A 13,572-nucleotide genomic window follows, 5' to 3' on the forward strand; every position below is an offset into this window, starting at 1 on the left:
TGGAGGTGGGTTGCAGGGATCACAGTAAACAGGAGCTCAGCCTTAGTCACAACGTGGGTTTCCCCACAGTCGCCATGCCAATGCCAGCCTGTCTTGCCACGTGCCCTGAGCATGCCGTGCCCCACAGCCTCCCTGCACTTGCTCCGGGTGTGGAGCTTCTCAGGGCTCTGACAGGGGCTCCGACAGGAGCTCCAGTGTCCACTTCCTGATGGCTGGTCTCTCGAGCCCTTCTGGAGGCTCAGCCCATCCTGCTGCTGTGCCGTGAGTGCGCCGTGCCCCACAGCCTGCCTGCACTTGCTCTGCGTCTGGAGCATCTCAGGGCTCTGACAGGGGCTCCAGCGTCCACTTCCCAGTGACCAGTCCCTCGAGCCCTTTCAGAAGCTCAGTGGCATCTGGGTGTCGTCCTGGTGGTGTTCCTATTAAAGCCTCCAGGACGTTCTTCTGTAGGGTGAGGATTTTCTTCTCGTTTGTAGGAATTATTTTTTTATATGTCGGCAGATTTTTTTGTCCTTTTTAAAAATTTACTGAGATGAAATTCACGTAAAATTTGCCATTTTAATCATTTGAAAGTCAGTATTCAAAATGCTTTGCCACCATCACCATTATCCAATTATATCCACCTCCCCAAAGGAGTCCCATAGCTCTCAGTTCTCCACCCACCTCGTGGCCACGGAGCCACTTCCCGGCCCTGAGGGCCACTGCTTCCGGCCATGTCACATGGGGCCTCCGTGCCTGGCTTCCATTTAGCGTCACGCCCTCCAGGCCTGGCTGCGTCACTGTGCGCACCAGCACAGTGAACCCTTTTTATGGCTGAAAATCATTCCATGCCAGCATGTCAGATACGTGTTTGCAAATGTTTCGCAGTTTGTGACTTGCCTTTTCACTTTCTTTTTTTTTTTGAGACGGAGTCTCGCTCTGTCGCCCGGGCTGGAGTGCAGTGGCCAGATCTCAGCTCACTGCAAGCTCCGCCTCCCGGGTTTACGCCATTCTCCTGCCTCAGCCTCCCGAGTAGCTGGGACTACAGGCGCCGCCACCTCGCCCGGCTAGTTTTTTGTATTATTTAGTAGAGACGGGGTTTCGCCGTGTTAGCCAGGATGGTCTCGATCTCCTGACCTCGTGATCCGCCCGTCTCGGCCTCCCAAAGTGCTGGGATTACAGGCTTGAGCCACCGCGCCCGGCCGCCTTTTCACTTTCTTAATGGTGTCTTTTGATGAACAGAAGTTCTTAATTTCAGTGTCATCCAGTTATGAATTGTTTTTCTTCGTGGCTGTCTTCTGTGTCTTTGTGAAAGGTCCGCCCGCCCCTGGGTTGTGAAGATGCGCTTTACTATTGTCAGTGAGTGTTCTGTTGTGCTTTTCTCATTAGCTCTACAGTCCACCCAGAGGTGAGCTTCCGTTGTGTTGGAAGTGAGGGAGTAGATGAGGACTCCTTCATTCGCGTGCGTTTCTGAATGCCATGCGTTGAAAAGACCTCTTGCTCCCCTTCTATGGCGTCACTCTGTCAAAAACCAAGTAGCCGTGTTTGTGCGTGCGTGTGCATGTGTGTGTGCTTTGTGCATGACGTGTACCTGTGTGCATGCATGTATGTGCTTTGTGGTGTGTACATGTATGCTTTGTGGTGTGTGTACGTGGTCTGCGTGTGTGTGCTTTGTGGCATGTGTACGCATGTGGTATGCTTTATGTGATTGTGTATGTGTGCATGCATGCATGTGCCTTATGTGTGGCATGTATACATGTGTATGCGTTTGTGTATGCATGCATGTGTGTACTTTGGTGTGGCATGTGTACGTGCATGAGTGTGTACTTTATGTGGCATGTGTATGTGTGTGTGGCATGTGTACGCATGTGGTATGCTTTATGTGATTGTGTATGTGTGCATGCATGCATGTGCCTTATGTGGGCATGTATACATGTGTATGCGTTTGTGTATGCATGCATGTGTGTACTTTGGTGTGGCATGTGTACGTGCACGAGTGTGTACTTTATGTGGCATGTGGTGTATGTGTGTGGCATGTGTGCGTGCATACATGTGTGCTTTGTGTGGTGTGCGGGTGGTGTATATGCATGTGGTATGTGTTCGTATGTGTCTGCTTTGTATGTGGTGTGTGTGGTGTGTGTACCTGTGGTATGTGTGCATGTGTGTGTGTGTGTGTGCACATGCCTCTCTGACTGTGTCCACCTGCCCTCAGCTGCACCGTAGCTTGATCTCTGTGTTGGGCCCAGCTTTGTTCTGTGCTAGGGTCGTCCTGGCTCTGTTCGTACTCTTTCCAAATTCCACTCGAGTGTTTAGATTCAACCCGTCAGTTTCACACACACACAAGTCTCTTGGCGTTCCCGTGCGTCTGTCGGCCAGGTGAGGGAACATCCGCCGCTCTGCCGTGCTGAGCCCGTGGTGCTGTTATCTCAGTCTTTCGTCTTTCGTGGGTCTGTGTCTTGCAGTGTCAGGTGCGGGTCTTTTGGGTTGAATCCTCAGGATGTGATGTTTTTGTTGCCGTTAAAAATCATAGTTCTTTACAAGTTTCTTTTCTTTTCGTCTAATGCTGCTATCGTCTACAATTTTACTTTCTCAAGATAAAAATCATCTTTCAGGTTGGCCGGCGTCAGCCGTGCCTCATCCACAAGGCTGCTGGAAGCCTGCGTTTCGCAGACCTGCCATGAGGCTCCTGCGTCGTGGCTGTCCAGCCAGCACTCTGCCGTGGCCACGAATCTGGGTTATCAGATCAGCTGCCGCAGACACGTCGATGCTTCTCTCTGGCTTCGTGCCCTCCCGGGGCTGTTGCTTGTCGCCCTGTCGCTTTCTCTCTGCTTTGAGGCTAGTAGTGGGAATGCGTTTCTAACACTACCACCAGGCTATTCTGATTCAAGGTAAAGAAAACGTATCACAAATATTTAAAACAATTGAAAAATACTCTCATTCAAAAATTTCAATGCAATCTGTATGGATATTTGTTTCAAATATTTTTAAATAATTTTTTTCTCCCAGGAAGGTTAATTCAACTAATAGCAGCCTCTACATGTCAACCTCTGAGACCCAGCAGAGGCCCCAGGACCACGCTCCATTTGCGCAGCTTCTGTGTTTTGTTGTGGTGGCTCTGCTGGGTCTCGGGGTGTCCTTGGGATGGGGGTGACCCTGGTGCACTGTGGGGTCTCGTGTAAAGCTCAGTCCTGCCTCTCTTAGGTCACGGAGCTGCTGGACGTCTCCATGGAGCTGGGCTGTTTCCTGGCCGGAGCGCTGGTCTCCTCTCAGGGCCCCATGGTCACTGAGGAGATTGCCGCCTCCATTGAACCCATCCGTGACTTCCTGGCCATTGTTTTCTTCGCCTCAATAGGTAATCTTCCTTCTTTACATCATAATTGTGTGGGTTAAACACATGCAGAGTGGTTCTGTGATGTGTTTATGTGCATATATATTTATTTTATATAGCAAAAATGGTTATCTTAAAAATTAAGTGTATTCAGCATATTTCAGTTTGGATTGCTAGTAGCCAGAAACTATTTTCTGCTTTATACAGCGCAGAGAAATCTTATTTTATTATACTGTTTCTTCTGTCCTACTTTTCTTTTAGGCTCAGGGTGCCTGTGTAAGTTCGTGACACGTGTAATGAGTGTAGCAGGGCTTTGGTGTGCAGATGGTTTTGTCACCCAGGTAATGAGCATAGGACCCTCGGTAGTTTTTTAATCCTCACCCTCCTCCTCCCAGCCTCCACCTCGCATAGGCTCCAGTGTCTCTTGCCTTCGTCTTTGTGTCCACAGGTACTCGGTGTTGAGCTCCCACTTTTAAGTGAGAACATGTAGTATCTGATGTTCTGTTCTTGGGTTAATTCACACGGAGAATAGCCTCCAGCTGCATCCGTGTTGCTGCAAAGGATGTGATTTCCTTCTGCTATGGTTATGTAACATTCCCTGACGTGTCTGTGCCGCGTTTTCTTCATCTGGTCCACTGTTGATGGACAGTGGGATCCTTGGAATTCACGGTCTGGGCCGATTCCATGTCTTTGCTGTTGTGAGAGGCGTGGGGATGAACATGTGAGTACATGTGTCTTGATGGCAGAAGGATGTATATTCCTTTGGGTGCAGACCCAGCAGTGGGATTGCTGGGTCCAATGGTAATTCTGTTTTCAGTTATTTGAGAAATCTCCAGACTGGTTTCCATTGCAGCTAATTTACAGTCCTACCAATGGTTGTCTAAGTGTTGCCATTTCTCCACAACCTCGCCAGCATCTGTTGCCTTTTGACTTTTTGGAATCACCATTCTGACTGGTGTGAGATGGTATCTCATTGTGGTTTTGATTTGTGTCTCTCTAGTGACCAGTGATGTTGAGCATTGTTTCCATATACGTGTTGGGTTGGCCGTGTGAATGTCTTTCGAAAGGGTCTGTTCCTGTCCTTCCTCGTTTCCTAATGGGGTTGTTTGCTTTTTGCTTGCAGATTTGTTTAAGTTCCTGCCAGATTATAGATACAAGACCTTTGTCAGATCCATAGTTTGGAAGTATTTTCTCCCATTCATAGGTTGTCTGCCCTGCTGAGCGTTTCTTTGCTGGGCAGAAGCTCCTTAGTTTAGTTGATCTCACTTGTCAGTTTTTGTTTTTGTTGCGATGGCTTTTGCAGTCTTCTTCATGAAACCTTTGCCAAGGCCGATGTTCAGAGGTTTTCTTACAGGGATTTTAGTGTTCGGCTTTACATTCAAGTTTTTATTACACCTTGACTTGATTTTGTATGTGGTGTTAGGAGGGGGTCCGGTTTCCATGTTCTGGTGTGGCTGGCCAGCGATCCCAGCGCTGTTTATTGAATGGGGAGTCCTTTCCTGGTGCTTGTTATCATAGGCTTTATGGAAGAGCCGATGGCTGTGGGTGTGTGGCCTTATTTCTGGGTCCTCTGCCTGTCCTGATGGCCTGTGTGTTTTCTGCCAGTGCTGTGCTGTTCTGGTTGCTGTAGTCTGTGCTAGAGTTTGGAGTCAGGTGGCCTCTGCTGCCTCCAGCTTTGTTCCTTTTGCTTGGAGTTGCTTTGGCTACTCGGGCTCTTTATTCTGCAAGAGGAAGATCGTTGCCATGCACACGATTGCTGGTCACCGCCGTGCTTTATTGCTGCCGAGATGTGTGCTGTCGGTGGGCATTGAAAGCAGCCAGATCACCTTCAGGGGAGAATGCGTGTTCTCATTCCCCCTCATCAGGGGCACTGGTGCCCACACAGGGCAAGTCGTGGGAGCTCAGGGTCAGCCATGGAAACTAACATGTCAGTGGCAAATTTGGAGGAAATACTAATTTTGACACAAAAAATTTAAATTGAGCATACTGAGATGGGCCCTTTGTTGGGGTCTGTGGAACACCCTAGAGTAGTGACTTGAAAGGGATGGAATCACAAAGGGTCTGGCATCGGGACACGTCCCTGGCAGCTCTCCACTCACTCGGCACGGGGTCTGAGATGCCCTGTGCTTTACAGGGGCCACAGACTCAGCACAACCTCAACAAAACTGAAAATTCAAAAGCTGATTCTGAATTTTATGTGGAAATTCAAAGGCCATAAATAGCCGAGGCAGTCCTGAAAGCAGCACAGAGTTGGGAGGCTTGGGGCCCTTGTCGCAGGTGAAATAGGACCATTCAGCAGGGGCTCCGTGACCTCCTGACCCCAGTGCAGCCTTATGAGCCACTGTGTCCCGGGAGAGCCTCTCCACTGCAGTTTGATCCCCTGGCTCTGCACCTCCCCCGCCCTCCCTCCATCTGTGACCCCCACCTCCTCCCCCCTCCTCCCCCTGTCCACTGTGTTGTGACCCCCCCACCTCCTCCCCCTGCCCCTGCCCTCCCTCTGTGCGTGACCCCCACCTCCTCCCCCTGCCCTACCCTCCCGCCCCCCCCCCTCCCCCTCTCCCTCCCTCACTCTGTGCGTGATCCCTACCTCCCCCCCCCCCGCCCCCTGCCCTCCCTCCCTCCCTCTGTGCGTGACCCCCACCTCCTCCCCCTCCACCGCACACCCCCCCCCCCCAAAACTCCCCCCCCCCGCCCCCCCCCCCCCCCCCCCCCCCCCACCCCCCCCCCAGCCCCCCCCCCCCCCCGCCCCCCTCCCCCCCTCCCTCCTCTGTGTGACCCCCACCTCCCCCCCTGCCCCCTGCCCTCCCTCTGTCGTGACCCCCACCCTCCCCCCCCCCTGCCCCCACTCTGTGCATGACCCCCCCCTCCTCCCCTGCCCCCCACCCACCCTCTGTGCGTGACCCCCCCTCCTCCCCCTGCCCCCCGCCCTCCCTCTGTGCATGACCCCCACCTCCTCCCCCTCCCCCTGCCCTCCCTCTGTGCGTGACCCCCACCTCCTCCCCCTGCCCCCCACCTGCCCTCTGTCCATGACCCCTGCCTCCCTACCGCGCCCCCCGCCCCCCTCTGTCCGCTTTGTCCGTGACCCCTACTTCCTCCCCTACCCTCACCCTTCCTCTTTGTGACCACCTCCTCCCCCTGCCCCCCACCTCCCTGTCCGTGACCCCCACCTCCTCCCCCTGCCCCCACTGTGTGCATGACCCCCACCTCCTCCCCCTGCCCCCACACTCCCTCTGTCCGTGAACCCTACCTCCTCCCCCTGCCCCCCACCCTCCCTGTCCGTGACCCCCACTTCCTCCCCCTGCCCCCTGCCCTTACTCCTGGTGACGGACGCCTCCTCAGCAAGCTAAATAAACTGATTTCCTGATCTTTCTTTCACTTCTTTAGACGAGGACTAATAACATGGATCAGGTCTGACCTGATTTTTCCCGTGTTGCCTCAGCCCCAGGCTGCCCTGGCCGTGACCCGGTGTCTTGTCAGCCAGGGCTTTGTTGCACATGCATTTTGAGAGCTGCTCTTGTTAAAATCTTAAAATTTCATAAATATATTATTTACACAGACATACTTGCAATTATCTTCAAACTAGAGTTCTTTTGTATTGAGAACCCTTTCAATTCACATAATTCTACGTGTTTTTGCTCTAGTTTTTTGTACTAAGTATATCAGGGAATTCAAGTTAATTTTTCTGCCATCTGAGAAACTTGTTTATAGCTCACTTTTTTCTCTAACTTGGACAGGACCTTATTTTGTTCCGGAGTCCAGGCAGCACATAGACGGCATCTGCCCACTTCAGACAGCAGCTTTGCCTCTATGCGTGGGACCTGATGTCCACTTCAGGGTGGCAGAAGCCCGGGTGGAACTCCCAGCTCCAGTAGATGTGTCTGGGCTGCCTGCCCTGTGCAGCCTTAGAGACTCCGCTGCAGGTCAGCCACAGCCACCTGCAGGCCAGCAGGCCTCGCTCTCGGGTTCCAGCCCTGAGGCTCGTGCCCGCCGGGTGAGGCCCAGGCTGTGCTTCTGAGTTGAGGCTGCATCTGGAGGGTATGAAAGGAGAAGGGCAATCTTTAGGTCCCAAGTGAGGAAGGGCTTCTGTGCCGAAGGATGGTCCAGAAGGCGTCACAGAGCAAGGTCGGGGTCTTGTGGACGGCGCGTGGCAGTGTGGCCCTGGCCCAGGTTTCAGAGCAGTGCTCTTCCCACTAGATGAGGGTTCGGCCAACCGCGGCCCAAGGCCTGCTCACCACCTGCCTTTATAAATGCAGCTTATGGAAACAGTCACACTTGCTCATTTACTCTTTATCAGTGGCCGCTGTTGTGCTACTTATTAGCTCGGGCCATCAACAAAATCCTCCAGACTGGGCGGCTCAAATAGTAGATACTTATCTCTCACAGTTGTGGGGGCTGGAAGTCCAAGATCCAGGTGTCTGGCGAGGGCCATGCCTGCTCCACAGATGTTGCCTCCAGGCTGTGTCATCTCTGTGGCTCAGCCACCATGGCCTGTGCAGAGAGATTAGGTTCTCACGCTTATGGCCTCATTTTGCCTTGAGTAGCTCCTGCAGACCCTGTCTCCAGATACAGCCACACTGGGGCTGGAGCCTGAACATAGGAGTTTGCAGGACACTCAGTCCACAGCAGGTTTTCCATCTTGGCCTTTGTGGAAGACGCCTGCCCAGCACCCTAATTCCTAGTCACTTACAGCTTTACCAACAATGTCAGTCATTTGGTGTGTTCTTCTGTGAAATTTTCAGCAAGGATTTCATCCTCTTCTCCTCATGTTCCCCGCATTCAGAAGCAGGCACCACTGGCTCTGGGACAGCGCTGGGAGCTGCCTTGTCGTTGGGTGTCCCTCCCTGGTGGACGCAGGTGTGCACCCCGCCAGCCTCGCTCACCTTCATACCATGGCCTGGTGCCTGTGCAGGCAGCATCCTTAGCACAGCCCTGGGCTGGGCACACGCCTCAGATGGCATATTCATTGACTTCGCCTCCAAATCCACATTCACAGATGAGGAAACTGAGGCACACACAGAATGAAACATCAACCTGGGTCCACAGCTAGTGACTGTGGTGCTTCTGGGCGCTGTGGGGCCGGTGGGCTCTGGGAACCCAGGACTTGAGCCCAGAACTCACACAGTTTCTCATTATGCTATACCAAGTATAGGTTTGATATTTGTTTTAAGAATAAATGACCCTACATAGAAAGTCAGCATAGCTCATTAAAGAAAGTGAAGGGAGGTTCCTATCTCTCACTTTCATTGCTGTTTTGGGGACTGACTGGAATGCATTCAGCTCCATAATTATTGGCTCACTGCCTCCCACTCCCCCTCCAACCACGGGCCAGGAGCTCTGAGCTCAGGCAGGGGTGAGTGAGCCATGTCCCCAGGGCAGCCTTGCCTCAAAGGAGCTTGTAGCCCAGGGTGGGGTGGGGGCAGATACAGGGACACGGCCGCCCAGCTCAGCTGAGAGCACAGGAGCCTCCGGGTCATCTGTGACTGACCAGGGTGAGGGATGCGCCAGGTGCAGAGGTGGAGGCTCAGGGCGTGCTGGGGAGGAAGAGAGGCTCGTGGAAAAGTCCAGAGGTAGGAGGTGGGAAGGAAGCCTGGAGTCTCTGGAACAGGACATTCCCGAGCAGGAAGGAAGCCAGTGGGGCTGGAGATGAAGGCGAGGCTTTCCTCAGGGCAGCAGCAGGGAGGAAACACAGCCTGGTACGCCCAGGGTAGGGAGCCCTCGGTACCTGTGTGGCTGTGATGTGAGGCCCCCTTTGGGGAGGGGTAGGAGCATCCCCTGTGGCACACACTGTTGTGAGCTTGTCTGAATCGTGCGGCGTGGACGTGGGGCCGTGACGGTAGTGACTTCCTAGACACCGATGTGGCCACAGGCGGCCTGGACTGGGCATTGCAGCAGGGCAGAGGCACAGACATCCTGGGGGATGCAGGACTAGGGCCGGGGCTCGGCTGACAGCTGGGGAGAGAGGGAGGTGGACCCCAGGCCATCATGGGGCTGGGGCTGATGAGGGGGACATGGTGGGGCCAGACTGGTGGCCAGGGTAGGAGGGGCCATGGGGCACTGAGAATGGGCATGGAGGGGGCAGCTCTGAGACCCAGACCCAGGAGGAGGGGCCATGGCTAGAAGACTGGGCGGCTGGAGAAGGCAGCCCTCAAGCACAAGAGAACCTGGGTTGGGGCAAGAGGAAAAAGGCAAATGTTTACATTTGTGTTTCTGGGTCAGGTAGAGACAGTGGTTTGTGAACGGCAGAAAGGTCATGGGTCTGTTCCATGCACTTAACCCTGGTGTCTGGGTCCCTCCAATGAAGAGGAGGCCTCTGGGCTTCCGGGTTCCTCCGAGGGCAGACGTGCATCGCCGGGCAGCCCCAGGGTGTGACTGGAGAGCTGAGCCCAGCCCCAGCACCACCGGCCCCATCTGCGTCACTCAGCAGGACAGCCCAGTGGGCAGCCACACGGTTTCAGAGAGCCCTGAGAGCAGAGAGAAGAAATACGTAGAGACAGCGTTTCCCATTGTTTTTCAAAATGTGTGAGCCAAATAAAGCAGGGAAAGGAACACTGACCACAGACGTCCTGTGAGTGTGGCACTCCTGGGCACTCCTGGGCACTGTGGGGCTGCTAGGCTCCGGGATCATCTGCACCTCAGCTGGAATATCAAGGAGCGCCAGACCGAGTGCTGCCTCTCTGTGCTTTGCTGTGTTCTCTGCAGTTGAGGCCCATTGCAGGGAGTGGAGCTGGGATCCCACCACATCAGACAGGTCACCCTGGGGCAGACTTTTCCCCGGTTCACTCAGGAAAGGGATGGCTGTTTAGCATTTGCTGCTGCTTTCACAAGTGTGCTTGGGAGGATTTAGGATTTCAATTCCTGTATTGAAGCAAGTGACACACTAAAGTTGTGAGAAATTGTGTGCACTGGGGGAGGCTGTCCTGTGGTCGTAACATGTCTGTCCTGTTCCCAACAGGGCTCCACGTGTTCCCCACATTTGTGGTATACGAGCTCACAGTGCTGGTGTTCCTCACCTTGTCAGTGGTGGTCATGAAGGTATGGGCTGGAAGGGTCCGCACCCCTCGCAGTTTGCAGGCCCAGCACAGCCCTCCCTGTGGCCCTAGTTTCCAGCGGGGCCCACATCAAGTCTGCAGAGCCGCCCTGTCCCTTGTCTCGGAGGAGGCCCACTGGGCCACTGGACCCCGGGGGAGGCAGATGTAGATTAGGCTGGGTGGTCTGGGTTTGTCCTTGTGATCGATTGTTTCAGAATTGAGGGTGTTTAAAAGGGGGAACTACCTTTTGGGACCCTCAGAATGGGCCTTGGCCGCAGTCCGACCTGTCCTCTTCTGACAGATGCAGATGTGCTTTTTAAAGACCTGAAAGGCCGGGCGCGGTGGCTCAAGCCTGTAATCCCAGCACTTTGGGAGGCCGAGACGGGCGGATCACGAGGTCAGGAAATCGAGACCATCCTGGCTAACACGGTGAAACCCCGTCTCTACTAAAAATACAAAAAACTAGCCTGGCAAGGTGGCGGGCGCCTGTAGTCCCAGCTACTCGGGAGGCTGAGGCAGGAGAATGGTGTAAACCCGGGAGGCGGAGCTTGCCGTGAGCTGAGATCCGGCCACTGCACTCCAGCCTGGGCGACAGAGCGAGACTCCGTCTCAAAAAAAAAAAAAAAGACCTGAGAATGGTGTAGGCACTTTGTCTGTCCTGCAGGACTGCTAGTCATCGAGCTGCCTGTGTCCACATTGAACTGAAGGTGTGGTGACATAGTCAGCAACCAGTGGCTTTCTGCCTCATAAACAGTGACTTAGATCATTTCCATTTTAAGGAGCCAGAATCTATGATGATCGCTGGGCCACCCCACCAGCTTTTAGCTGCTTAGCCCAGAGACACACATCTCTCTGTATGAAAAAAATTTCCACCTTGAGTACCCCATGCTTAATGCTATTAATCTAGTTTGGTTGGGGCGGGGGTGGGGGGTCACGGGCAAGGCTTATTTTCTGCTAATCAACCTAAACCCTTCATGTTGCCTTTTTGTTCTGTGCGGATTATTTAAGATGGTTTGCGTGTGTCTGGTGCCCTCGGGTATTTGGAGTGCTTCTGTGCATTTCCCTGCTTGGTGTGTTATTCGGACACCATCGCAGCGTCCCTGTGGTTTGTCCGGGTTCTCTGTTTTGTGTGTTTAACTCTGTGCGGGTTCGGTCTTCAGCGGTGGCATGATGAACCTCTCTTGCAGTTTCTCCTGGCGGTGCTGGTCCTGTCTCTCATTCTGCCGAGGAGCAGCCAATACATCAAGTGGATCGTCTCCGCGGGGCTTGCCCAGGTCAGCGAGTTTTCCTTTGTCCTGGGGAGCCGGGCACGAAGAGCGGGCGTCATCTCTCGGGAGGTGAGTGGCTTCCCCCACGAAGCGCTTCTTGGGCAGCACGGGCTGCACTCTGGGTTTGAGGCAGGTGTGGCGAAGGCAGCTGGCAGCCTGGGGGCAAGGTCTTCCTCCAGGTGGGCACACAGAGACCTGGCTGCTCTCTGCTCATCCAGCATGTGACATTTTCAGAGGAAAGGTGCAGTTAGTACTGCTTGAACTGTTGCATTAACTTTTTACAACAATTCTAATTGTCAGTCAGATATTTCTTCTGAAAGAAAACTGACTTTTTAAAGCTGAACTGCCAGTGTGCACATAAGTAGCACCCAAGAAACTGAAATACCAGAGTGCCCTGAGAGCTGGGTGGAAGTTCCTGTGGACACTGGGATGGCCCTGGGCATTCAGATTAACGGGCTTGTCTCCTGCATTTTGTAAGGGTGAGGCGGGTAGAAGTCCAGGTGTTAAGTGCAGTGGAAGTAATTGCTGAAAAATAGAATTGCTTACAGGAAGCTCCACCTGAGGCCTGACCCAAGGCCGCATCCCCAGGGTCGGGGAAGCTGTGGGGCAGGCTCACTTGTACTGTGGCCCGGGGTTGGCCTTCAGGCAAACACAGGCTAAAGCTGTTACCCTGTGGCCCATCAGGACTAACCGTGCAACATTGATCTTCAAATCACAGCCCCTCCTGCATTCCAGTGTCCTCAACTTCTGGCTGTACTTCGATGTGCTTTAAAGAGATAGTAGTGAATTTATGATGTGCAGGCATCCCTCCCAGCACTCAGCGTGACTGCGCTCAGCTTCCACCCCCCACCCACCCACCCGTGCAGCCATCCCTCCCAGCACTCAGCGTGACTGCGCTCAGCCTCAGGACTCTAGCTTTGCAGGCGTCCCTCCGAGCTCAGTGAGACCAGCCCTGTGCTTTCCTATTGCAGGTGCGAGTCCTGACAGTGTCTGTGACCCGCTCTGCACTTTGTTGTTGCAGGTGTACCTCCTTATACTGAGTGTGACCACGCTCAGCCTCTTACTCGCCCCGGTGCTGTGGAGAGCTGCAATCATGAGGTGTGTGCCCAGACCAGAGAGACGGTCCAGCCTCTGATGTACGGAGATGATGGACCTTGGAAGGGAAGCGTCTGTGGGGAGTGTGCACTTAAATGGCCAACAGCTGCTGCTTCTGGGAAGCTCGCACCTTGGCAACAGAACAGCTCTCTAGCAAAGTGTCGGTGCAATCATGTTATCCTGGCTTTTACAGAATATTCTTGTCCTATTTTAGAATTTTCCAGAGTAGTTTATTTGCAGTCAGTTGATTATGTGCAGTAGACCCGGGACGCTGCATTTTACCAATCGCCTTGAATGTGTTGCCTGGATGTGCCTTTTTTTTTCCTGAAATTAATTATTATTAATTTTCTATTGTGAGTTCATCAGTTCGTAGTTTTTTTAGTAAAGAAGCAAAATTAAAAGGCATTTAAAATGTGCACTGCTGGGCGCGGTGGCTCACGCCTGTAATCCCAGCACTTTGGGAGTCTGAGGTGGGCGAATCACGAGATCAGGAGATCGAGACCATCCTGGCTAACATGGTGAAACCCCGTCTCTACGAAAAATATAAAAATTAGCCAGGCATGGTGGCGGGTGCCTGTAGTCCCAGCTACTCCGGCGGCTGAGGCAGGAGAATGGCGTGAACCCGGGAGGCGGAGCTTACAGTGAGCTGAGTTCGCACCACTGCACTCCAACCTGGGCGACACAGCAAGACTCCGTCTCAAAAAAAAAAAAAAAAAAGTACAACTTCAGAATTATAATCTGTTGGTCAAATATTTGTTATTAAACATTTCTGTAATGTGAAGTTGTAATCCTGGCAGTGAGCTTGGAAGCTTACTTTTGATTCTTAAAGCCTATGTTTTCTTTTTTTTTTTTTTTTTTTTTTTTTTAGTAAAAGGCG

The 13,572-nt window shown here is 53.2% G+C and overlaps 1 pseudogene across 1 annotated transcript in view; it reads left to right on the plus strand.

The window, feature by feature from the left end:
- Positions 1-13,085, plus strand: part of LOC115895815 — a 29,240-nt pseudogene extending 16,155 nt beyond the window's left edge. Inside the window, exons 3-6 of the transcript XR_004055916.1 lie at positions 3,178-3,328; positions 10,257-10,336; positions 11,520-11,669; positions 12,622-13,085. The product of XR_004055916.1 is annotated as a transmembrane and coiled-coil domain-containing protein 3-like (transcript). The remainder of the gene's footprint in view (positions 1-3,177; positions 3,329-10,256; positions 10,337-11,519; positions 11,670-12,621) is intronic.
- The last annotated feature ends 487 nt before the right edge of the window (positions 13,086-13,572 follow it).

The sequence above is a fragment of the Rhinopithecus roxellana genome, unplaced genomic scaffold, assembly GCF_007565055.1.
Source record: "Rhinopithecus roxellana isolate Shanxi Qingling unplaced genomic scaffold, ASM756505v1 contig2759, whole genome shotgun sequence".
In the NCBI taxonomy this organism is placed as follows: domain Eukaryota; kingdom Metazoa; phylum Chordata; class Mammalia; order Primates; family Cercopithecidae; genus Rhinopithecus; species Rhinopithecus roxellana.